Consider the following 25,170-nt stretch of genomic DNA (forward strand, 5'->3'; position numbering starts at 1 on the left):
CGCACCTCAAATTTTTGAGTTTGTACACGAGCAGGTCCAGCAAGCTCAAACCCAACAAGCTTGTAGATCAGAAAATGATCCATACTCAAATATTTATAACCCCTATTGGTGAAACCACCCAAATTTTTTCTGAAGACCACAGTCAGTGGTTGGCCTTGCTGTGCCTAAACCTAACTATCAGGACCTGATATATAGGTATGGACCATACCACCAGTTTTAAAATGCTCCTCAATCATCTACCACTGGTCACAATTCAGTTTTTGAGGAGAAGATTTTAAAAGCACTAGAATGATTAGAAGTCAACACCTAGACCCTTAACTCCCACATGCAATCCATTGCTAAGCTAGAAATATAAATAGGTCAACTAGTAACCGCATTTAGTAGGAGGGAAGGAGGAAAATTATCTAGCCAATCTGAGAGCAATCTGAGAGGACAATTCATGGTTGAGAGCTCCAATGCTCTAAAATTTTTTTCTGAACACGTCAAATCAATCATGACTTTCAGAAGTGAAAAGGTCATTGAACACATGAGTAAAATCAATGAGACCAACCCTAGACCTCTGACCAAGCCCAAATCATCCATGAACAAAGAGGATCCAAAAGTAGAGAATGGACCAACTACACCGGAATCACCTTACTTGCCTAAAGCTCCATTTTTGAGTGCCCTAAAAGCTCCTACTCCTACGGATAAGAAGGGAGGAAGACTCGATGAGATGTTGAAATTATTTAAGTAAGTCCAAATTAATCTCTCCCTTCTAGACACAATCAAACAGATCCCAGCTTACGTAAAATTTTTGAAAAAATTATGCACCCAGAAATATAAATCCCATCACAACTTTTGAAGAAAGTATACCTCACCGAATAAGCTAGCTCTATCTTCCAGCATGCTACCCCTCCAAAGCTTAAAGATCCAGATGCCCCTACCATTTTCTGTATTATAGGAGACTTCACATTGAACAAGCTGTCTTAGATCTAGGGGCCAGTGTGAACCTTTTACCTAGCTCAGTATATGAACCTTTTGGGTTCGGAGAACTGAAATCTACGTCGATCACTTTATAGTTAGCTGATGGATCAATTAAGACACCACGTGAAATGATCGAGGATGTTTGATCAAGATAGATGAGTTTTATTTTTCAGTTAATTTTTTAGTCCTTGTCATGGAGTTGAGTGGCAATCCAAGGCAAATTTTCATTATCTTAGGCAGACCCTTCCTAGCTACGGCAAACGCATGCATCAATTGTAGAACTGGAGTCATGGACGTATCGTTTGGAAATAAAAAACTAAGACTGAATGTGTTCAGTGCATCCCAGGAACCATCAATGGATAGTTGCTTCGAGATAGATACATTCGAGGACATCACAGAGGAAGCAACATCAACAATTTTTGCATATGATTTTCAAGACACTCACTTGACGTACTTTAGAGTGGATTACTGTGATATGGAGCTATTGCCCGCATCAATAATTTTCTAGTTGATACATCAAATGCTGAAACTACTCTCCTTTGGATAATCAAGTACGAGCTATTATCCGTATTTGCCAATATACTCACAGCCCCATCATTAGAATCACCACTTGCACTAGAATTAAAGTCACTTCCAACCACACTCAAGTATGCATTCTTAGGACCTAATAATACCCTCCCGATGATCATTGCATCAGACTTGACCCCGAATCAAGAAGCACAATTGGTTGGTGTTTTAAAGAAAAATAAAGAGGCTATCGACTGGTCCATTGCCGATCTAAAAGAAATTGACCCCTCTATCTATATGCACTACATTCATTGTGAGGCAGATGCCAAACCCCATCGAGACATGCAGAGGAGACTGAACCCAAACATGCGGGAAGTAGTGAAGAAAGAGGTGGTAAAGTGGTTAGATGCTGGAATAATCTACCCCATATCCGACAGTAAATGGGTCAGTCCCACTCAAGTAGTACCTAAAAAATCAGATATTATTATGGTGAAAAATGAAGAAGGTGAATTGCTTCCCACTCGCACACCATCTAGCTGGCGAGTATGCATTGACTATAGGAAACTAAACGTCGTTACTAGGAAGGACTATTTTTCATTACCCTTCGTCGACCAAATCCTCAAACGGCTCACGGGTCAATATTTTTTCTATTTTTTTGATGAGTATTTGAGGTACAATTAGATACCTGTATTTTTGGATGATCAAGAGAAAATCATCTCGAACGATTTTTTGACATATGCCGTTCGGGCTCTACAATGTGTCCGCTACATTTCAACGGTGCATCTTGGACGTTTTTCAGATATGATAGATAAATATATCGAAGTTTTCATGGATGATTTATCCGTATTTGAAACTACCTTTAAAGATTATCTCTATAACCTCTCCAAAGTCTTTAAGTACTGCACGGAAGTAAATCTGATTTTAAGTTGGAAAAAGAGTCATTTCATTGTTTGAAAAGAAATCATATTAGGATATATTATTTTTGAAAAGAGGATTGAGGTAGACAAAGCCAAAATTAAGATCATCTCAAAACTACCACCCCCCACTTCGGTTCGACAAATACGATCCTTTCTAGGTCATGTTGAATTTTACAGATGCTTCATTAAAAATTTTAGCAAAATATTGAGATCCTTGTGCAATCTGCTAGCCAAAGACATGCCATTTGTCTTTAATGAAGAATATCTACAAGCCTTCCACACGTTATGAACAGTCTTGACAACAGCACCCATAATAAAATCCCTTGATTGGTCATTCCCATTTGAAGTCATATGTGATGCTTCCGATTTTGCAATAGGGGTTGTCTTAGGTCAAAGAATCAACAAAGAGCTACATGTGATCATTACACTAGCAAGACTCTATCCCATGTCCAATTGAACTACACCATAATGGAAAAAGAGCTACTAGCTATAGTATTTATCTTTGAAAAATTTTGTTCATATCTATTAGGGTCTAAGGTTCTAGTGTATTTTGATCATGCGGCTCTGAAATATTTGCTCTCAAAGAAAGATACTAAACCGTGATTGATCAGATGGATCCTTCTACTTCAAGAATTTGACCTAAAAATTTGAGACAAAAAGGGTTTCGAAAATATGGTTGCTCATCATATTTCTAGAATCTTAGTTGATCATATAATGGGTACACATGAGGTCAAAGAGAAATTTTCTGATGAATAATTTTTTGCAACCTCCTCTGATCAAATCCCATGATTTGCCCACATCATTAACTATTTGACAACAGGGCAAGGTCCTCTCCATTGGATAAAATAAAGGAAGGATTGATTCTTTTCACAGGTCAAACATTATTATTGGGAGGAATCTGAATTGTTCAAATATTGCCATGACCAAGTGATTCGATGCTGTGTCCCCGAGAGTGAGTATCAAAGTATACTTACCTTTTGCCACTCTCATGCATACGGAGGACATTTTAGTGAGAAGAGAATGGTCGTGAAAGTATTACAAAGTAGATTTTACTGGCTGACATTGTTTAAGAATGCACATAAATTTTATCTTGAGTTCTTGCGCTGTCAGCAGACGGAAAATATTTCTAAAAAAAATATGATGCCCCTATCCTCCATCTTAGTCATAGAAGTTTTTGATACCTAGAGAATCGATTTTATAGGCCCCTTTCCTCCATCCTATGGATACGAATATATTTTGATTACGGTAGATTATATATCTAAATGGGTTGAGGCTATGACAACCAGAACGAATGAGCACAAGGTGGTAATCAAATTCATCCAACAAAATATCTTAAGTCGATTTGATTGCTCAAGACCCATTATTAGTGATGAAAATGCATACTTCACGAATAAATACTTTGAAAGTTTAATGAAAAAATATGAAATCACTCACAAAGTTGCCGCACCATACCACTCCCAAACTAGTGGCTAAGTGGAAGTCTCCAATAGGAAGATCAAATAAATTCTCGAGAGGATGGTTAGGCCTGATCGAAAAGATTGATCTGGACGATTAGATGACGCATTATAGGCCTACCGCACTACATACAGAACTCTGATAGAAATATCTCCTTACCGGCTCATTTTTGGAAAAACCTGTCATCTACCGATAGAACTAGAACATCGCATATTTTGGACTATAAAGTAATTCAATTTTGATATAAAAAATATAGGTAGTAATAGGAGACTATAATTGAACGAATTAAAAGAGCTACGCAATGAAGCATATGAGAGTTCACTAATTTATAAGGCTCGAACTAAATCTTATCATGATAAATATATTTTATGAAAAATATTCGAACCTAATCAAAAAGTGTGGCTTTATAATTTGAGGTTACGACTATTCTCTGAAAAACTCTGTTCATGTTGGGATGGACTATATGTCATAACTCGGGTGTTTCCTCACGGTGTAATTGAAATCAAAAACCCTAAATAGGAAAATATCTTCAAAGTGAATGGCCAACGATTGAAATATTATGTGGATGAAATCAGAGATGGTGAGCAAGTTGACTCAATTGAATTGCAGGATCCAGTCTACAACTGAATACAGTCTAATTGAAGATGTTAAACTTAGCGCTTGTTGAGAGGCAACCAAACTTATGTAATTATTTTTTTTTATTTTTTTTATTTTATAGGAATCTTTGAGAAAGATAATTAGCTAAGTTGGATCTTTATAATAGAGTGAAAAAAATGATGCTATTAGCCAAGTTAGGAGGAGCACCACAGTCAATAGAGTCAAGAATACACCACACCCAGCAATGAAGGACCTCTCAATCAACATTGCACACATCGAACTCAAGTGGTATCCTTTCTTATTGCATTCTATTTTAAATTTATTATGATTCTCTTCTTCCATTGGGAACAATAATAATTAAGTTGGAGGAGAATAATAAATTTAATTAAGTCCTCAAGTATGATCAGAAATAATTAGTTTTATGTATTTAAACTTTATCTCGATTTGAAGTTAACTAGGCATCCTAATCAATAAGTGATTAACCGTCTAGATAATTTTAGAGATATTAAGGAATAAATTATCACTACAAGGGAAGAGATTTTTAGCGATGAATTTATTTACAACAGAAATAATTTTCATCATAAATATGAATGTCAACGACGTAAAAATTTTTTTATCGATAATAATAAAATATTTACGATGATTCTAAATTTTTATCTTAAATAAAAAAAATTAGCGATAAAAAAATAACTTCCATTGTAATAAATAGCATATTTTTGATGAATATTTTCATTGTAAATAAAAAAATATTTTTTAAATTATAAATATACAAATATTAGCGATGAAAATATTTTTGTAGGTAATAATCAAAATTTTTACAATGAAAACCACATTTCCATTGTCAATAATCCTTATTTATGATGAAAAATTTTTATCACTAATAGGTAATAAAAAATTAAAAAATAAATATTTTTAATTATTTATGATGCAAGTTTGCATCGTAAATAATTTATTATTTATGATGAAAGATGATTTCATATCACAAATAAAAATTATTAATGATAAAATTTTGATCGTTATTGCATTAGGAAGTTAGATAAATTAAAATTTTGAAACATAAAAATTATTTACGATGAAAACAAAAACATCATAGATAAGTAGAATATTTATGATAAAAATATATTTTTTCATCAAAAAATATTGATAATTTATGATGAAATATTTCATCACTAATAACTGAGAAATAAAAAAAATATAAAAATTCAAAAAGTAAGGTATTTGCGACTTTAGAAAAATATTCATCGCTAATAAGGTATTTTTCACAATAAAATTTTTTAGTCACAAATAATTAAAAAATAAAAAACTAAAATAAATTATAAACTATTTGCAACAAAAGCATATCTGTCACTAATAGTTCAATTATTAGCGACAGAAATATTTTTTTTGTCACCGATAAGTATGTTTTAAAAATTTAAATATAAAAGATAATTTATGATGAAAATTATTCATCGTAAATAATAAACTATTTGTCATGATAAATTATTTTATGATCGTAAATCATCCATTATTTACGACATAAATTTTTCATCACTAATATTTAAAAAAATAAAAAAATTTAAATTTTAAAAACTAAACTATTAGCAACGGATATAAAAAGTTTTTTAATGGTAAAAATTTTTGTTGTTAATATTTTAAAAAATTTTAAAATTTAAAAAAATAACTTTCATGTTGAAGGATATATATTATAATAATTTTTTTTATATTTATAAAAAATTATAAGATAGTTTTAAAAAATAATATGTGTAAAATAAAGTTATGTAGAATATTAAGATATGTGTATATAAAAGGCATATGAAAAGTCATGGCCTATGAAGATTATGTTGTCGCAAATGTTGGAGCATGGGAGGGTAGAAGGGTGGTCCTAGAATAAAGATGATGGTAAATTTAGAGGATGGTAGAGTTGCATCCTTAGGTGTTTGCATTATTATATATATATACATCATGGTAAATCTGAGTCTGTCTCAGACCTAGAGATGGCAGCATGCAGGAGGAGTATACTCATAAGTTGGCAATTAGATTTTGATTCTTTTATGTATCTTGTTACAGTATTGTTCAATTATCCTCTATACTTTTTGTCCTCTTTAAGTATCAATGTGGAGTGTGTTGCATACAAGCAAATAGTATTGAACATGTTAATGGGATGCATAAGGCCTCGTTGGCTAAGTTTTCTGTGCTTTTTCCATGATAGCCCATTGGGTACCGGAGTTCATGCTTCCTGCATGATCCAATCTACATCTGGTCGAAACTGCTACTCCTTTTTCTTTAGTAAAATCACTTTGAACCTAAAATCACTTTGAAAAAGATATGTGTATATATATACATATATATATATACACACACACACACACACACACATATACATATATTATTGCATTATTGTGGCTAAGAGATGAATGAAAAATGAATGGAAGAAAATAATACGGAGAACAAGACTTGATCAAATTTTTTTTAAAAAATAAAAAATTATTTTTCAATTATGTAATTAGTGATGAAATTCTATATTTTCATCATAAATAATATTTTTTTGGGGGATAAATTTTTTCAACGACATTTTAGCGATAAAAATATTTCCATCGCTAATAAAATAAGACAAAAATTTCTATTACATCGCAAATATTTTTTCGTTCAAATTATTTACGATAAAAATTTATTATTAGCGATTAAAATTTATGTCGCTAGTACCCTGCATCCCATCAACTCCCACCAGAAACCCATTTTTTTTCTTCGTTCCCCCTCGGTAGTTCAGCTTCTTCTATCCCTCCCGCGAGCTTCCTCATTCCCCCCCCACCAGTGCCGCTTCTTCTCCCCCTCCAGCTAGCTTTTTTCCTCCCCCGGCATCCCACATGCCGTGCCTCCAGTTTCCTCCGCTGCCATCGCCGTCGAGGTGAGTCGACTTCATCTTTTTTTTTTGGGGTGGGTTTGGGCCGGGGACGGGGATGGGGACAGGGAACGGCCCAGGGCCGACGTGCCGGGGTCAACGTGTCGGGGATGGCAGGCCGTGGCCACATGGGGCCTGCGGGCCGGGCCGACGATGATGGGTCGAGGAGGGGCCGGGGCCGGCGAGCTGGAGCCGGAGCCGGTGACGTTGACTCTTCATTTTTTTTTCTTGGGGTGGGTTCGGATCGGGGACGGGGATGGGGACGGGGAATGGCACGGGGCTGGCATGCCATGGCCGACGTGCCGGGGATGGTGTGCCTTGGTCGGGATGGCAGGCCGCGGCCACGTGGGGCCTGCGGGCCACGGCCACATGGGGCCTGCGGGCCACGGCCACATGGGGCCTGCATGCCGGGGCCTACGGGCCTGGCCGACAATGGCGGGCCGGGAAGGGGCTGGGGCCGGGTTCGGCGATGGTGGGCCGGGGAGGGACTAGGGCCGGCGAGCCGGAGCTAGAGCCGGCAATGGTGAGCCGGGATGGGGTCGAGTCACAGCTGTGCCGGGGCCTGCAGGCCGAGGAGGGGTCGGGGCCGAGGCCGACGAGCCAGAGTCTGAGCTGGCAACGACGAGCCAGGGCACGGCTGTGCCGGGGATGGCGGGCTGCGGGGCCTGCAGGTCGGGCACACGTGGGTTGGGGTGGGTTGGGCCTAGATGGGGCCGGTCAGGTCGGGTGGAGCCGGGTTCGATCGGGCTGGGGTGACATAATTGTATGCGATATAATTGTATTCATTAGAATATTATTTGATTATTATTATTATTATTATTTAATATTATATTTATTTACGTCTTAATTCCTGCAGATTTGGCACCAGGAGACAGACGACGACTGTCGCGTTCACAGTTACCTGCAGATAGCTCGGAGGTTGAGACACCTTCACCGATCTCCGTTGCCTCACCGGCTTTAGTGTCAGAAGGTCCTGCACTGGCAGGTCTCAGTGAGTCGGGTATGAGTGAGGCGGGTCCCAATGAGGCTGGTCACAGTGGTATTAATTATTACACTTTATATATAATAAAATTTGATTCTTTTATTTGGATCATACTAACGATTTATTTATTGTTGTTTTGTCTACATCGATAGTTAGGCGAGAGTGAGGTCCATCAAAGAATCTCACTTTAGAGTATTGGAGATGTGAGCACTCGGGACAGCATCTCCAGATCGAGATACTGACCGGCTATACCGGACCCATTAGGGGATGGTGTGAGCCATGGCAGACCGAGCTGGGCGTCATATGCCGCAGCTATGCCCCCGTGATGCTCTTCGATTGGAGTCACGTTGTCCGGACTCGGAGAGAGATTTTCTACATCCACTTACAGATAAAATAAATTATATTATGAATATTTAATTTGCATAGTATTCTTCTAATATTTGTTATTCGTAGGGTATATGTGACATCATCGATTTTAAGGATGATCGTGTGAGGTGAGCGATCGACACCCATCTATCCTTGTATTTCAGGGATTATCACTATCACATGCATCAGCATTAGTATCGGGTGGTGTAGGCTCATGGGCAAAAGGCAGCGCGGCTGCAACCCTATGATAGCATCACCATCGACGATTGGACTACCATATACCGACGTTACGAGGATCCAGCATATCAGGTTACACATCTAAACTTTTTTTTTAGACTTTAATAACTTAATCATTTATTCTTAAATTAAATTTGTTATCTACTAATTTTACTGCTAATTTTATATAGATGATGTGCCCAAAATACGATGAATCGGGCTAGACAGATCGTGTCGCATTGTGGGGGTTCGAGATCGTTTTCTCACCACATGGAGCACATGATAGATATTTTTTTAATTTCTAATTAGGATATATTTTTTTAATTATTTAAAATTTTTTTAATTAATTTTTAAATTGCAGAGAGTTGCTAAGAGTGGCGAGCTTCCTGATAGAATCAATATCTACCAGCAGACCCACCAGCGATGGTCGGAAGAGTGGACGACGGGGAGCCAGGAGCTCTTCGTAAATTTTTTTAATTATTTTTTCATTCATAATTTAATTTTTATTTTTAGGATCGTATGACCGACATGAGATCCCAGCCTACCCTTGAGGGCTCAATCGCATCTACAGATGATGAGATCTGTGATCGGGTGCTCGGTAAGAGATCTTATTATGTTAGGGGTCTAGGACATAGGATCATTGCTCCCTCATCCTCACAATCATTTAGGGCCAAGATTCATTCTACATGCCAGGCTCGACTGATGGAGGTACAGAGGCAGGCTGTCGAGGATCAACAGCAGGCTGTCGAGGATCGACAGCGAGCTCAAGAGTTGGCTGCATGCATCGATGACTATCAGCACTTTCAGATCCAGATGATGGAGCGGATGACGCAGATGGAGCAGACGATATAGTTGATGAGGCAGCAGCAGGCTGATCCAAGCTCCGTCGAGCGCTCTCCGTCCCCAGCTCGTTCTCCAGATGCCAATATTTGACGGCTTATTGATGTATTTTTTATTTTAAATATCTTATAATTTTAATTTAATATAATAAAATAATAAAATTTATTTATCAATTTATTACGTAAATTTTTTATTTTAATTTTTTTAATTTATAAAAAATATTATATATATAAATTTAAAATATATATTCATAAATTTTTTTTAAAAAAAATTATGACTAAATTATTCGTGATAGAATTATTTTCGATGAAATATTCATCATCAAAAATATTTTACTAATATAATTTAATTTATCAATAAATATATAATTAACAGTGACGAATAATTTTTCATCGTAAATAATTATTAAAGACATAAATTTTCATCAAAAATTATTTTATTTGTGATGAAAGTTTTCATCACTAATATTATTCAATTTTATTTATTTTTTATTAAATTAACAGTGATAAATTATTTTTATTGTAAAAAATATTTTTTGCGATGTAAATTTTTTATCGCTAAAACTTTTGAAAATAATAGTGATAAAAATAATTTTATCGCTATTAATTTTTTATTTATCATCGATAATTTTTTTCATCGCAAATATCTTTTTTTAGATTTATTTTTTTCATCCTCTTTTTTTTTAACGATGAAAAGTATTCATCGCAAATATCTTTTATTAGCAATGAAATTTTTTTCATTATAAAATATTATCAACAATGAGATTATTTGCGACGAAAAATTAGCAACCAAAATTTCGTCGTTAATATGTATTAGCGATGAAAATCGATTATTAACGAGGAAAAGTTTTTGTTGGTAATAATCTGTTTTGTTGTAGTGTATTAAGGACACCCAATTAATTATAGAATTTAGATCAGACTAAATTTTGGAGTGATTTTAGAACCCTCTTTCTACCTATCTCAATGAAGAATCTGCTTCATGCGGATATGGGTGAAAATGTCAAAGTATGCAAAAAGTCTACTTTAATCATTGATGAAAAAAAGAGGATTTTAGTATTTCTCACTAAGTAAACGGGCCTCTTCGTCTAAGTATTGTTGTTCGCATCAAAAGGTGAGAATATGAAAAAATTTCTTGTATAGTCAATTTTAACTCGTAGCCTTTTTGATTCGAATTAGTAAGCCTGAGGGGTGTTTTATGCCTAATGCCCTAAAGCCAACTGGTTTGGGAGTTATTGGCCTAAAGCTCGCTATAAGAGTCAATTAGAAAGCTTAAGGGGTTAGGATATTGCACCAACCGTATATGTAAATATTCTTCAAAAAAAAAAAAGAAGAAAAAGAATAAGGGGAATAAACTGTAAAAAGATACTACACCAAACCCACATTAAGTTAGAAGCTTTAAAGATAAGAGTGGGGAGTTGGTGAAAGAAGATCTCTAAAAATTTTTATGGCTAATACTTAACTATTAATTGGATCGAATTGATAATCCAATGAAATATCTCTTTAATGATCTGGCTAGGTATCCACTACTGTTAGGAATGCTTAAGATAACTTTGATTTAAGAACAATTTGGTGCATAATGCTAATGTATCTATTTTACTCAAGGATAAGTAAAATTCAAGTTGGAGGATGTGATGAATATTTGAATTAAGCCACTAGAGACATATAATTTTATTTAATTATATTTTATTTATTAAAAATTTAATGCTTTCTAGTCTATTTTATAGATAATTAGGAGTTTGAATTCATACGATTCAAATTGGACTTAAATCGGATTAGATTTGACTGAACCAGGCAATCAGCTCTCATTCCAGTGTGAACGCGACTTAAAGATCAAGAATCAAGAAACAACCTCTCCAACAAGGATCCAGATTAGAAGATACATGGAATCAAATGCGAACATGATTTATTGATCAATGGAGGAGAAGCAAGAGGCTTGATCTAAGGATCCTTATTCATGCTCCTCCCTTTCTTTATGAAATCCTAAATTCTCTTGTGCTTCTATTCATGAGAAATCAGCCACTCCCCACTCTATAAATAAAACCCCAAGGCCTCCATCTTTTCTAATCAAGCCAACCCTAAGTTCTCTTCAAGCTTCTCTCTCTCCTTCTTTTTCTTCTCCATAAGTTTAGAGGAGACACTAACTCTAGCACGACACCATATTCCTCCATAGATCCCTTTTCCATATTTCAAGAAATTTAGGAGAGGTCCTAATTCTAGTACCGCTATCCTTTCTCTTCCACATATCCTCTTCCATCTACCTTTCTTTCTTGGAGTTCCTAGACCAAGTCTTCCAGCCATCCTGCTGCTGTCTGCACGGAGGAAGACGAAAGATTCAAGGAGATACATCCACTATCAGATGCAGAGAGAAAATCAACTTGGTTTAGTTATTTTGTATTGTAATTTTATTTCTTTTTCTTTATGTATACTTTTTTATTTGATTAATGAAAAATAATTTTATTATAATTTTCATATTTTTTTTTAGTTTCTTGCAATCTATTATTCTTTTCTTTTGTGTTTTTAAAATAATCAACTAAGATCCCTGCTGATACGATTCCGATTCACCCTATCTATATACTAGTGAGTAAGATTAATTTTGATGTACTACGACTCGCATCAATATCGCATTACTAATAATAAATCCAACTCCATCATGTTACTTTCTATTTATCACACTATTATCGAAATTGATTTTGTAAAAATTGAGTGATGGGGTTTCCCATGAGAAGTGAATCATCTAGGATGGAATAATAGCAGCAGTAAGATCTCAATTTCTCATAGACGTTAAAGGTCTCTGCAAACTTATAGTCCTCGTGAAGTCAGTGGCATAGAGCATGGCTCCCATCACAAGTTGGGGCTATCCTGAGCATTATCAAAGATGAAGGTACTTCTATTCCTGGTTGCTCAGATGTGGTCACCACAAATTCTTGGCATGCCTTTATGAATTTGTACGATTTATCATATTAAATAGTTAAAAGTAAATATATTTCCAATATTACATGCCAATACAAGCTATCCGTGGCGGACAAGTAGTAAAAAAAAAAAAAAAGTGATATATTAGAACCGTAGAGATGAAAATGTTTACCACTTTTTATCATGGGGCCCTGAACGAGTTGCCAGAGGCTTATTTGATAAAGGATCTCAAAGATTCGAAAATAAAGGTAATGGTAGAAATAGCATGGGATTTATTTGTTATTGCTGGTTCCGAAAACAGGGGTGCCTAGGTTAATCGAGATTCAACATTCTAGAATCTGACACATGTTGATTTCTTCGTCCCAAAAGAATTATTCTCCCTTAAATAAACATGTGACTTGTTAAGAAAAAAAAATACATATATCCATGCACTTGTCTAAATTAATGTGTATTTTTACCACATCTCGCATATTGAGAACCCCTAGGCCAAAGACATTTTAATAGATACCTCGCAAGTAAGTTTTGTGTACTAGATCCTGCCAACTGTGATCATACCCAGCACAGGGACAGGGAAGCAGCATCAACTGCAGAACAAGGTTGCTCAAAAAACTCCCACCGCTCCAAGGATACCCTGAAGCCTAAGCTTATTCTAGTACTCTATCATTAGCTGCCAAACTTCCAGAATACTTGCTAGATTGTTTATATGGAAAAGACTTTTTTTTTTCAAAAAAAAAAAGCCTCACCGGACCGGATTTGTGTCAATGGTGACGGTGCCTTTATTGATTATAATATACAACCGTACAACCAAACAAACAAACTTCCAACAGTCTAGAATATTCTAACAAACAGACAATTCCCTTCTTGACCCACAATCATATTTGTATAATGAAGGTACCAGCACCACACCGTAGTCCGGTTTGGAAATAGAATATGGGAGCCTAACCCCGGTGTTAACCCTGGTTTATCCGGGGATTACTGCCAAACAGCCCTTCAGTTCAACTTAATGGTGAAAACCGCGGATCCACGACCGTTCCATCAAATCGCAGATAAACGGAGGATCCGGGACTCGTGTAAGGTTCGCTGGTATCCGCGCGTTTCTCACTTTCGCAGCTTTGTTCTTCTCGATGGGGAACGATTCTGCCTCGGTGTCCCCTGCGTCCTTCTCCACCATCGACCCTTTCCGCCCTCTTCTCGGTCTTCCTCGCTTCTCTTCGCCTGTCGATCTTCACCATCGAATGGCTTGATCCATATCAATCGCCTCTGCTCGACTCTTTTAACTTTTAATAAAAGCCCTAAGCTTTCTTTTTCTTGATCTAGCCGGTCTTCGCCATCAAATCCTCCTTTGTCCTTCCTTCTTCTAATCTTTGTCTCTGCTTATACCCCTCTCCCTCCCGGACTGTTTGCTTCAAGGTGCCCGAGGTGGGTCTTGCTTGTCGCCCTTAGAAGGCTCTCTTCCCCTGCTTGATTTTTGTCGTGCTCTGGGATTTGATAACTAAACCCTAGATTGATTGTGTATGCTTGATCGAAGAAGGCCTCCTTCCTCGCTGCATTTATTTACTGCCTCTGTATTCCCCATGGTTGCTGCGTTTTGAGAGGTAAAATGGGTGAATCTCTTTCTCTTTGCTAGCTCTCTAGTGCAGCATCGCATGCTGTTATACTCAGCAATCGATTATATTCAGTAGCACATGTTGGCTTTGCTTGATATTAGATCTTGTAATGGTGTTGGCTTTCGGAGATCTGTTATCAGTGTTGGTTGTGATGGCGTCGGATGTTAAACATCGACTTTGCATGACCTGTTTTAAGTGTCTTTGGGGCTTATGACCTTATATTTATTTAATGAGGTTGGTTGAAGAACTAACCGTAAATGAAGCAGGGCATGGATGCGTGGTGTACTCTTACCAGCCTTATATTCTTTCCCAAATATTATTCCATCGAAAGAGTTAATAACCGTCGTTCTCCATAACCACTCACATTAAAAAGAATAGAGCAAAGATGCCATTTAAATAATCACCTTAGATACATAAATAATCACCTCAGATCAACATACGTAAGTAATTACCTCGTATCGGCATGTGCAAGTAATTGCCTCAGATTGATATATGTAAATAATTATCTTAGATCGGCATATGTAAATAATTATCTCAGACCGACATGTGTGAATAATTGCCTTATATCTACATGCGAATAAAAATACGCAATTATAGATAAAAAGACAGAAGGAATGAAGCAAGATAAATTTCATTCATTTTTTTAAAATTATTTACAATTTCTTTACAATGACCTCGAAAGGTTCAAATACAAAAAAAAAAAAAAAAAAAAAATCAAAGCTTACGGGCAATATCCAATCTTGAAATGCCTGTCACAGGTGCATCAGCTACAATGGGGTCTCAAACTTCATCCAAAAAATCTAAATTCAATTTTGAATACTTAGCAGCAAACCTGTCTTGGATGGACTGCTTCCCAACATCATAGGTGTCAGTGAAAAAAATTCGACTTTCTCATCCTAGTACTTCGCTGATGATCGAATGTTCGCGACGATCTCTGAAGCGGCCTTTGCTGCCTCGATTGCAGCTTTATTTTTCTTCAAAAGCTTTTCGAGCTCTTTTATTCTTGCTGCCTGTGCTTTCTGGATGCCTAGTAGTCAAGACTTTCCTCGACAGCTCCTCTCAGAGCCGCTTTAGCATCCTTAGCTCTTTTGATGGCAACATCGACCCTCATAGAAGCCTCTCCAGTCTCCCTCTCGGCTTTGTCTTTAGTCAACTTGAGCGTTTCAGTATCGGTCTCGTGCTTTTTTGCCTCTACCGAAAGCTCGAAGGAGCTTTCTATGTATCCATTTAGATAATGGGTGAGTTGTCAAAAAAAATCTCATATCAGCAAGCATGACAAGCATATATTTGAAGTAAATAAGATTACAGAAGCATCAGCTTACCCAAATGAAGGACTCCACAGCTGCTTTCTTCACCTCCCTGCATGGCTCGGCTAGTAGCTTGCTTGCGTCAGCTGGGAGGAGCATCCTAGTGAATAGCTCATCCGCTAGTTTGTAATTTTTTAGGGCTAAAGCCTCAAGCTTCAGACCGACTGGTGCGGCTCTAGAAGCCCTAGCTACCTTGGTTGGCATCTCTTTCGAGGAAGAGTCGATGACTTGAGGGGCCGACAGGCTCAGAATTACTTCTTCCGACAGACCTAGAATTGCCTCTTCAGGGACTCGATCTGTTTGGCTTTTTCGATTCCCATCAGAAGCCAAGGCAGTAGACGAGCCAGATTGGACCCTCACGACTCTGAAGTCATCAGAGTGAGGAGGTTCGAGTCCTTCTGACCCAGAGAATGGCAGCACTGGGGGACTTCCAATCCTGATGCGGGTGCTCCGACCACCCATAGGCTTCGCTGCCCTTTTTTGATGGACTTTTTTCTCCAATTTCTTCGACAGATGTGGGTCCATCTCTGCAACCAAAGTAGCCAAGTCATTAGCAGAAAAGAAAAATCGGAGAACACAAGGCATTGAGATAGATGATCTATGTGCACCTTGAGGGGCGGCCTAGCTGATGCCGATGTTGAACAGCATCTGGATCGATAACAGCTCCTTCAGCTTCAGAACACCGATGTTGAACAGCATCTGGATCTATAACAGCTCCTTCAGCTTCGAAACCTTGAAGCTGCATAGGGTTTCTACTTCTTACCTCAGATGTTGATCCAATGTGGACTCTTTTAATACGGCCTGTTGAGGTTCACCCCAGGCGATGAGCCCTTAATCTTCGCCTGACGTTAGGGAGATGAAGAGAAAGTGCTCCTTCTAGCTAAGGATAGTAGTCGGAGTGTCTTGTATCAGCGGACGGACATTCTTCTTCCTTCGTGACGTCACGTACCACCATCCATGGAAATCAGGATATCTCTTGATGTTGAAGAAAGAAAAGAAGACTGCGATGTTGGGATCAATCCCAGCTAGCATGTACACTGCAGTAATGAAAGGAAGGAAAATTATTTCTCTTCGGATAGTCCAAGTTGTATCTAAATTTTTTTTATTAATTTACATGAATAAGAATCAAATCCTTATCTGATTAGCAGTGGAACCAAAGAACAAATCTTTCAAAATCTGAAACAATCTTTCGCGGAGGTCTGGATGTGCGGACCCTCTACTTTGCATACACGTCAAATACCGTAGAAAAGCAAGATAAACTCCGATCAAATCACCTTCGCAGTCCAATCAAATGAGAGAGAAGAGGTGCTGGTGTGACACCTCACACCAGCAAGGAGGACACCCACAAGAGGGCCCACAGCAAGGGAGGAGGGGTGGCACCAAAGGGGAGAGGCCAAGGAGAAGAAGGGCTCCTCTCATCCCACACCTCTCTCTCTTTTTCTCTTTTCTCTCAATCTGATTTGTTTGCTATACATCCACAGGTAGAGACGCTCTCTATTTATAGATGAATTTTATGACCCAATAAGTATAGGACTCCTAACTCAAATATACTTTGAATCAGTCCAATACTCATGAAAGAAGGATTCCTACATGAGATAGTATTGCCATCACACATGACAACCAAATTACACCCAATCCCTCACCCACATGGGATGCCCACAATGAGGAAGTTTTCAGGTGTTGGTCGGCCCATAAGAGAGAAAAATCTCAGTGCAAGTAGGATTTCTCATATCTCATTCAAAACGGATCCGATTCGAATTCAATTCGAAGCTGGTTCGAAATAATTTTGAAAGGCTGTTAATCCCAAACTCTTTAAGACTTTTGTATCAAATCTAAGTTAAATTTTTTGATCCAATTAAGTCTAATTAATTTAAATCTAATATAAAATTAATCAGCACTTAAATTTAATCTTTTATATAGATCATAGATCAGAAATTGTTCATCCTTGGAATCGAACCTAAATCTCATGTGTAGTGCTAGCTAGACATAGTCAACTCTTCAACCCCATTTGACCCATAACTTAATTCTCAATCAAGTTAGCTTATATGTTCAATCAAATCAAGTACTTTCAAATTGGACATATAAATATAGGATAATACTTTCCTTCGATGTCTGACTTATGTGTGTGACTTTTATAAATTCAAACACTAAGCCGATAGCATAGGAACTGATTGCTGCACTAATCGAGATACCATCTAACAATGATTTTTGAGATCCAGATATGTCGAATTATTGTAAAAGAATATTTTAAAATTCATGCATATGGTTACCGTATAATTCATCTTTTTGACCCTGAATGCTCTAGGATGGTCTCAGGTTAACTGTCAATCGAGATTGCTTCATCCACATTGTATTTCAATCTTTCAAATTCATCTCATAGATTATCCTAGTCAAGACTTTACTAAATTGAAATACAGCGATATATCAACTCCAATAATCCGGAGGGATCAATCCCATCTTGATCCACACACAGACTTCGCAAGTACTTGACTATACCCAGTAGTCTTCTGTCACTGTATTAAAAATCCAGATAGTCCGACATCAAAGCACAGTGAGTTGCTTGTAAGTTACTATAGTGATCTCAGATCTGAAGGATACTTATACTTATGTGCTTCGCGAGCAGCTCTTGACAGCAAAATGCTCAGCAGGTGAGTCACTTGTTCAGTGATGATGTACTCCTACATCTCACCTGTATGCCATACTAGTGTTACCACACTCCTTGGTTAAGAGAACAACCAACCCATATGGCACACAACACCTTCACTCGATAAACGTCATTATATTGTAATGATGTATCATTTGATCGCGAATATGTTTAAGAATTATACGATAAATCTTCTCTTTATCGTACACTAACATAGTTCTAAAGATTTCATCACAACACAAAACTTCAAGAAAGATGCAACTTTGTGATAAAAAATATCAGAATAACTATTATTCATTTATCAATAATTCATATACAAAGATGAACTTAATCATCACATGATTGATTTTAGGACACAATTTTCAACAACTCCCACTTGGACTAAAGTCAATCAGGATAGTATCTTATACCCATCTTCCATTTGAAGTCATCGAACTCTTTGATCTCGAGAGTTTTAGTGAAGGGGTCGGCTAAGTTCTTCTTTCCATCGATCTTCTGATGGTGGACGTTACCTCGATTCACAATCTCTCACATCAAGTGATAGTGGTGCAGAACATGTTTGATGCGATGGTGCAACTTTAGTTCTTTCGTCTGAGCTATGGCACTGGAGCTGTCACAGTACAGCAAGACAAGACCATCAATGGAAGGTGTAACTCTTAGCTCGATGATGAATTTTCACAACCACACCGCCTCCTTTGCAGCATCCAATGCAGCATTACATTCCGCTTCGCATACAAAATCGACCACTGTATGTTGCTTGAAATTCTTCCAGCAAACAGCTCCTTCATTTAGAGTAAATACGTAGCCCGATATGCTTCTGCTATCATCACAATCTGACTAAAAATTAGAATCAGTATATCTTATAAATTTCAGATCAGTGTCTCTATAGATAAGCCATTAGTCTTTAGTATTTCTCAAATATTTAAGAATTACTTTCGCAATCTTTCAATGCTTCTCATCCGGATCAGACTAGTACCTACTCACTACCTCTAGTGAATAAGCTACATCTGACCTTGTACACATCATAGTATATATGATAGATCCCACTGTCGAAGCATATGGTATTCTACTCATATGTTCTTTCTCCTCAGGAGTTGTTTGACAATTCTTCTTGGAAAGAGTAATTCCATGACCTATCGAAAGATAGTCTTTTTTGAAATTATCCATATTGAACCGCTTCAATAAGGTATCAATGTACGTAGATTGGGACAATCCAAACAACCTTCTAAATCTATCCATATAGATCTTCATCCCTAGGATATAGGATACTTCTCCCAAATCCTTCATGAAGAACTATGATGATAACCATAGCTTTACACTCTACAAAGTTGGGATATTATTTTTTAATAATAATATATCATCCATATACAGCACAAGAAAGATAACTACAGAATCGGAAGTCCACTTGTAAACACAAGGTTCTTCTTTGTTCGTAACGAAGCCATACGTTTTGATCATCTTATCAAAATGCATGTTCCAACTCTTAGATGCCTGCTTAAGTTCATAAATAGATTACTCAACTTGCACACTTTTGACTCATCTGTGGATGTGAATTCTTCAAGTTGTATCATATACACCTCTTCTTCCAACTTTCTATTAAGAAAAATGATTTTGACATCCATTTGCTAGATCTCATAATCTAAGTGTGCAGTAATAGCAAGCATAATCTGGATGAACTTGAGCATTGTCACAGAAGAGAAAATCTCATCATAGTCAATACCATAACGCTGACGATAACCCTTGGCAACTAGACGAGCTTTATAGGTTTCTACTTTTTCGTCCACTCCTCTTTTTCTTTTGAAAATTCATTTACACCCTATATATTTTTATCCTTCGAGTGAATTAACTAGTGTCCATACACCATTGATCTCCATGAACTTCATCTCGGACTTTATGGTCTCAAGCCATTTATGAGAGTCGGATCTTTGCATGGCCTCCATGTAGGTGATCAGATCCTCATCATTCTCATCAAGTTCAATGAGATCACCGTTCTGGATCAAGAAATCGTAGTATCTGTCTGGCTGATGCGATACTCTATCGGATCTCCTTAATGGTGCCTCTACTGGCTCTGGATTTGATTCACTAATCAAATTTAATTCTGTGTGTGTCAGTCCTTCCACTTTATGAACTTTATCAAGTTCAATTTTATAAGCATTAGCTCCTTTACTAAGGAACTTCTTTTTCAAAAAGACTATCCAGCTGCTGACAAACACCTTTTATTTTGCAGCAAGGTAGAAGTAGTACCCTTTAAGTTTCTTTAGATACCGTACAAACAAGCATCTATCGAACTTAGGTTCAAGCTTATCTATCTTTAAATGCTTGATATAAGTTAGACACCCCCAGACCCTTAGGTGTGAGAGCATCGGCTTACATCCAGTCCATATCTCATGTGGAGTTTTATCGATAGATTTGTTCGGTACCTTAAATAAAATATAACAGGTAGTTTCTAGAGCATATCCCCAAAAAAAAATTGATGGACTCGCAAAGTCCATCATGGATCGGACCATGTCTAACAAGATTCAATTCCTCCTTTCAGACACTCCGTTATGTTGTGGTGTTTCAAGAGGGATCCATTGTGAGAGAATTTCATTCTCTTCCAGATATATCAAGAACTCACTGGTGAGATATTCACCACCTCGATCTGACCGAAAGATCTTAATACTCTTTTCAGTCTCTTTTTCTATTTCAGTACGGAATCATTTAAACATTTCAAATGATTCTGACATATGCTTCATAAGATAGACATACCCATACCTCGATAGATCATCTGTAAACATAATGAAGTAGTAGTATCCTCCTTTGGCACTTATGTTCATAGATTCGCATACATCAATATGTATTGGACCTAGGACATCGCTAGCTCTTTTATCTTTTCTCTTAAAAGATGACTTAGTCATCTTACCAAGTAGACAAGATTCGCAGGTTGGCAATGATTCACAATCATCTATCTCCAGGACACGTTCCTTGATAAACCTGTCAATCCTATTCTTGTTCACATGATCAAGTCTACAATGCCAAAGATAGAATTTACTGACATTATCTAATTTAGGACATTTGCTGGCTGTATATATTATACTAACAGATCGTGATATTATGTGTATACCATATTTTAATTGTCCACGCATGATTGCAGTATCATTCATAATGATATCATAAAAATCATCCTTTATTATAAACTTATAACCAAGTTTGACCAAAAGGCCTATAAAGATGATATTCATCAAAAAGGAGAGACAATAATGATAATCATCTAACATGACACTATTGAACTCGAAGACAAGTTGTAAAGTTTTCAAGGTCGGAACTGGAACAAAGCTTCCATCTCCAACGTTAAAGAACCACTCACCCTCTCAAAACTCCTACTTACCTGTAGTCCATGCAACAAATTGCATATATTAATAGAATTTTCGGTATCCAATACCTAGGTAGTAGTATCACAAACAGAGAAATTATAAGGAGTTATCATATAAGTACCTTGTGAAGCAACTGCTTGCTTCTTTCTCTTATTCTTAGGCCTGTTTGGGTTAAGGATGGCTATATAAGCAGAATAATTTTTCTTTTAATAATTTAGCTTCTTACAGAAAAAGTACTCTGCCTAGCTCTTATCAACTTTTAACATTTTGCTCTGCTTAGGATCGGCGACGCAGGATTTTTGCATCTTTTTTTTCTTTCCTCTCCTAGAGGATTGATTCCCTGCAGATGAACCTCTCACTAAATTTACTGGCTCTTTCTAGAGCTGGTGATCCTTCTCAAAAGTCTGTAGTAATCCTAGCAAACCATGATAATTTACTACAGGCTTCATCATTCTATAATGACTGAGAAAAAGTAGGTAGAATTTCGATAGTGAATTGAGGATAGCATCCTTACCTAACTGTTCATGCAACGAAAAACCAAGTTTGCTAAGACATTCAATCTGCTCAATCATGTACAGTGCATGATAGGTGATTGAAGCTTCCTCTCGCATATAAGTATTGAATTCTACGCAAGAGATTTTGTGTCTTTCTACATCCTCTAAGGTGCCGAAGGACTCATTCAATATTTGAATAATTTTCTCTAACTATGTATCCTCGAACTTACGGCTAAGTTCATCGTTTATGGTTGCCCTCATCACACAAAGCACAGTCGTGCGGTCATTTAGCCACTTCATATAAATATCTCTCATGACACGAGGAGCATTGGCTGCAGGTTCTTCAGGTGCCTCATCTGTAAGGACATATAAAATTCACTCATGCTTCAATATGATTTTTAACTTTCGATACCAGCTATCGAAGTTGGGTCCAGTGAGCTTGTCGCTGTCTAACAGCGTATGGAGGGATAGTGTGTTGGCCATAACTAAAAGAAAAAATATAAACCTATTAGTGTATGAATTATTTTTTAATCCGAAAGATATGGACTTTTGTCTAAAGGTCCTCCCATTATTTTTAACAAATTGGTATCCTCTACCTCCAACTCGAGGAATTACATTAATTTCTTAGCGGATACTAGAATCTACACGGACTACATTCGGACCTGAGTGTGGCTCGACCAATCCTAGTGCATCCATAGATAGGTTCATAACCAATTATTTTTTCAAACAACTTCTAGTAATTAGGTTTTGCCCCAGATATTCCTTCAGCAGCTGTGTGGCGCTTTCACTGAAAATCTTAGTTAGGTCTAACCATTAACATGACAACACCAAGTGCATCCAACAAATGGATGTCTAAGCCTGAGTGTGGCTCAGCCAATTGGAGCATTGATTTGAAGGTACATCATGATGGTTATATGATGAATGACAATTTTAATATGTAATAGACATCAGATGTGTGGCGCATCTAATGCTTGTTTAGAATATTGGACTCATTATCACGTACTTTAATGGGAGGCTATGATCAAGTTATCTCATAACTCTATCATTTTATAGACCTAATAATTTAGAGGATTTGATTTCGTTGACCTAAAAATAAGAGAAGAAGATGATCTGCAAGCTGCAAATCCTCCTACCGACTTCACCAAGTCATATAGAGATTTAAACACAAGCTAATCTAAAGATACCTAAATCAGTCACACTGATTCACCTTAATGGCATGGATCTACATGAATTGACTAATGATCTAATCAAAATATATTCTACCATGTCGGCCAGGTAAGTGAGATCAATGGGAGGGATGTGCCCTTAACTCACTGTAGATATATTTAGGTGAATAGCTCCCAATTAAAAATTACTTGATTAAATCTGCCAAACTTACTTTAGATACCAATTGATTAATTAGTTTTGATTTGATCTACTAAAAGATTCAAGCTCAACCATGGAGCCATGATCATGGTCCATTTATTAGGGGCAAACATATGGACTTGATCAAACTTTAATTATTGAGATTAATTTAGAAAAATTTTGACCTAATCTAATTCAACACTTGATTAGATTCAATCAATTTCTCTACTTAATCTATATGTATTTCTAATGCTAGGTCTAACCCATTAGAAGGATCTAATTCAAGTTAATCCATTGCCCATCGATTTATGTGGTGCCTTAATGATCTTCAATTATCAAATCTAAATCATTCAAAGCTTAATTCAAAATTAAGTATGTGAAACGTGTGTTTCAGTCCGTAGAACTATTCTACCAGGATTTCAAGTGAAGCATATTATATGTTTCAGTTCATAAAAATAAATTTTTATAATATATTTAATAATTAAATATATATATATAGGTATGATCTAAACTTCATACATACATCTCATACATCATGATAACTTTTAAATCTATATCGATTACATCATATATAACATGCTATTCAGATTTAAAATAATTTTATTTTTGAATTTTCTTTTATTGTAATGAATCATAAATCACTTTAGATCTAATTTAAATATATTTATGATCAAAATAATTTATAATAATCTGTTCACTTTTTTTCTTCAAGAAACTGGATCCCAATGACACCCCTACATGTTATAAGAGAACCTATCGAATAAGCAAAAGAGAGATTAATCTGTTGAATCTCCTATGACCGAATAATCTGGTGATCTCATCAATCTGAGTACTAGACTACTAAGATCTGAAATTTAATTTCATATGTAATTACATCAAAATATAATTATTGATAAAATTATTTTTTATCATGAACATATTTTTGATCTTATCAATCATGTTCTTCATCTAATCCAATTAGATTCGATGCATCATATACATCATATCAGATCTGAAACATATCTTATACTGATTATAAAATATCAATTTCAGATTTCATATCATATAAAAAATTAATTAGATGCAAACATAAATGCATAAGGATTAAATTTTTAATAAAATTTATTTTCGTGTAGTGCTGAATTTTGATAGGATTCAGATCTAAATATCCATCGAAATGGATCAAATTTATATCTGAAATAAGTCTCACTTCTTAATGAAAATATCAATATTAAAATTTTATTAAAATAAATTTAAAATAAATTTTAATTCATATTGTTATTCCATCAAAAATTCAGCAACAGCAAAATTCTGTTATAACAAACTTATAACAACCTTAATCAACAATTGATTAGGCTCATCTAATCCAATCAAAATCAAATTAAAAATTTTATATAAATAAATTTAAATCAGATTTAATATCTCATATTAAATTTTATTTATATAAAATATATAATTAATCTAAAAAAATTTAGATATGCATGCATGTATTTCAGCACTACTTTGATACTAATTGAAGAGAAGAAAAATTTTTTTTCTTCGAATAGTCCAGGTTGTATCTAAAATTTTTTTATTAATCTATATGAATAAAGATTAAATTCTTATTTGATTAGTAGTGGAACCAGAGATTAAATTTTTAAAAATCTGAAACAATCCTTCGCGGAGGCCTGGATGTGCAGACCCTCTACTTCGCATACACGCTAGACGCCGCAGGAAAGTGGGATGAACTCTGATCAAATCATCTTCACAACCCAATCAAATGAGGGAGGAGAAGTACTGGTGTGACATCTCACACCAATAAGGAAGACACCC

The sequence above is a fragment of the Elaeis guineensis genome, chromosome 1, assembly GCF_000442705.2.
Source record: "Elaeis guineensis isolate ETL-2024a chromosome 1, EG11, whole genome shotgun sequence".
NCBI classification, from domain to species: Eukaryota; Viridiplantae; Streptophyta; class Magnoliopsida; order Arecales; family Arecaceae; genus Elaeis; species Elaeis guineensis.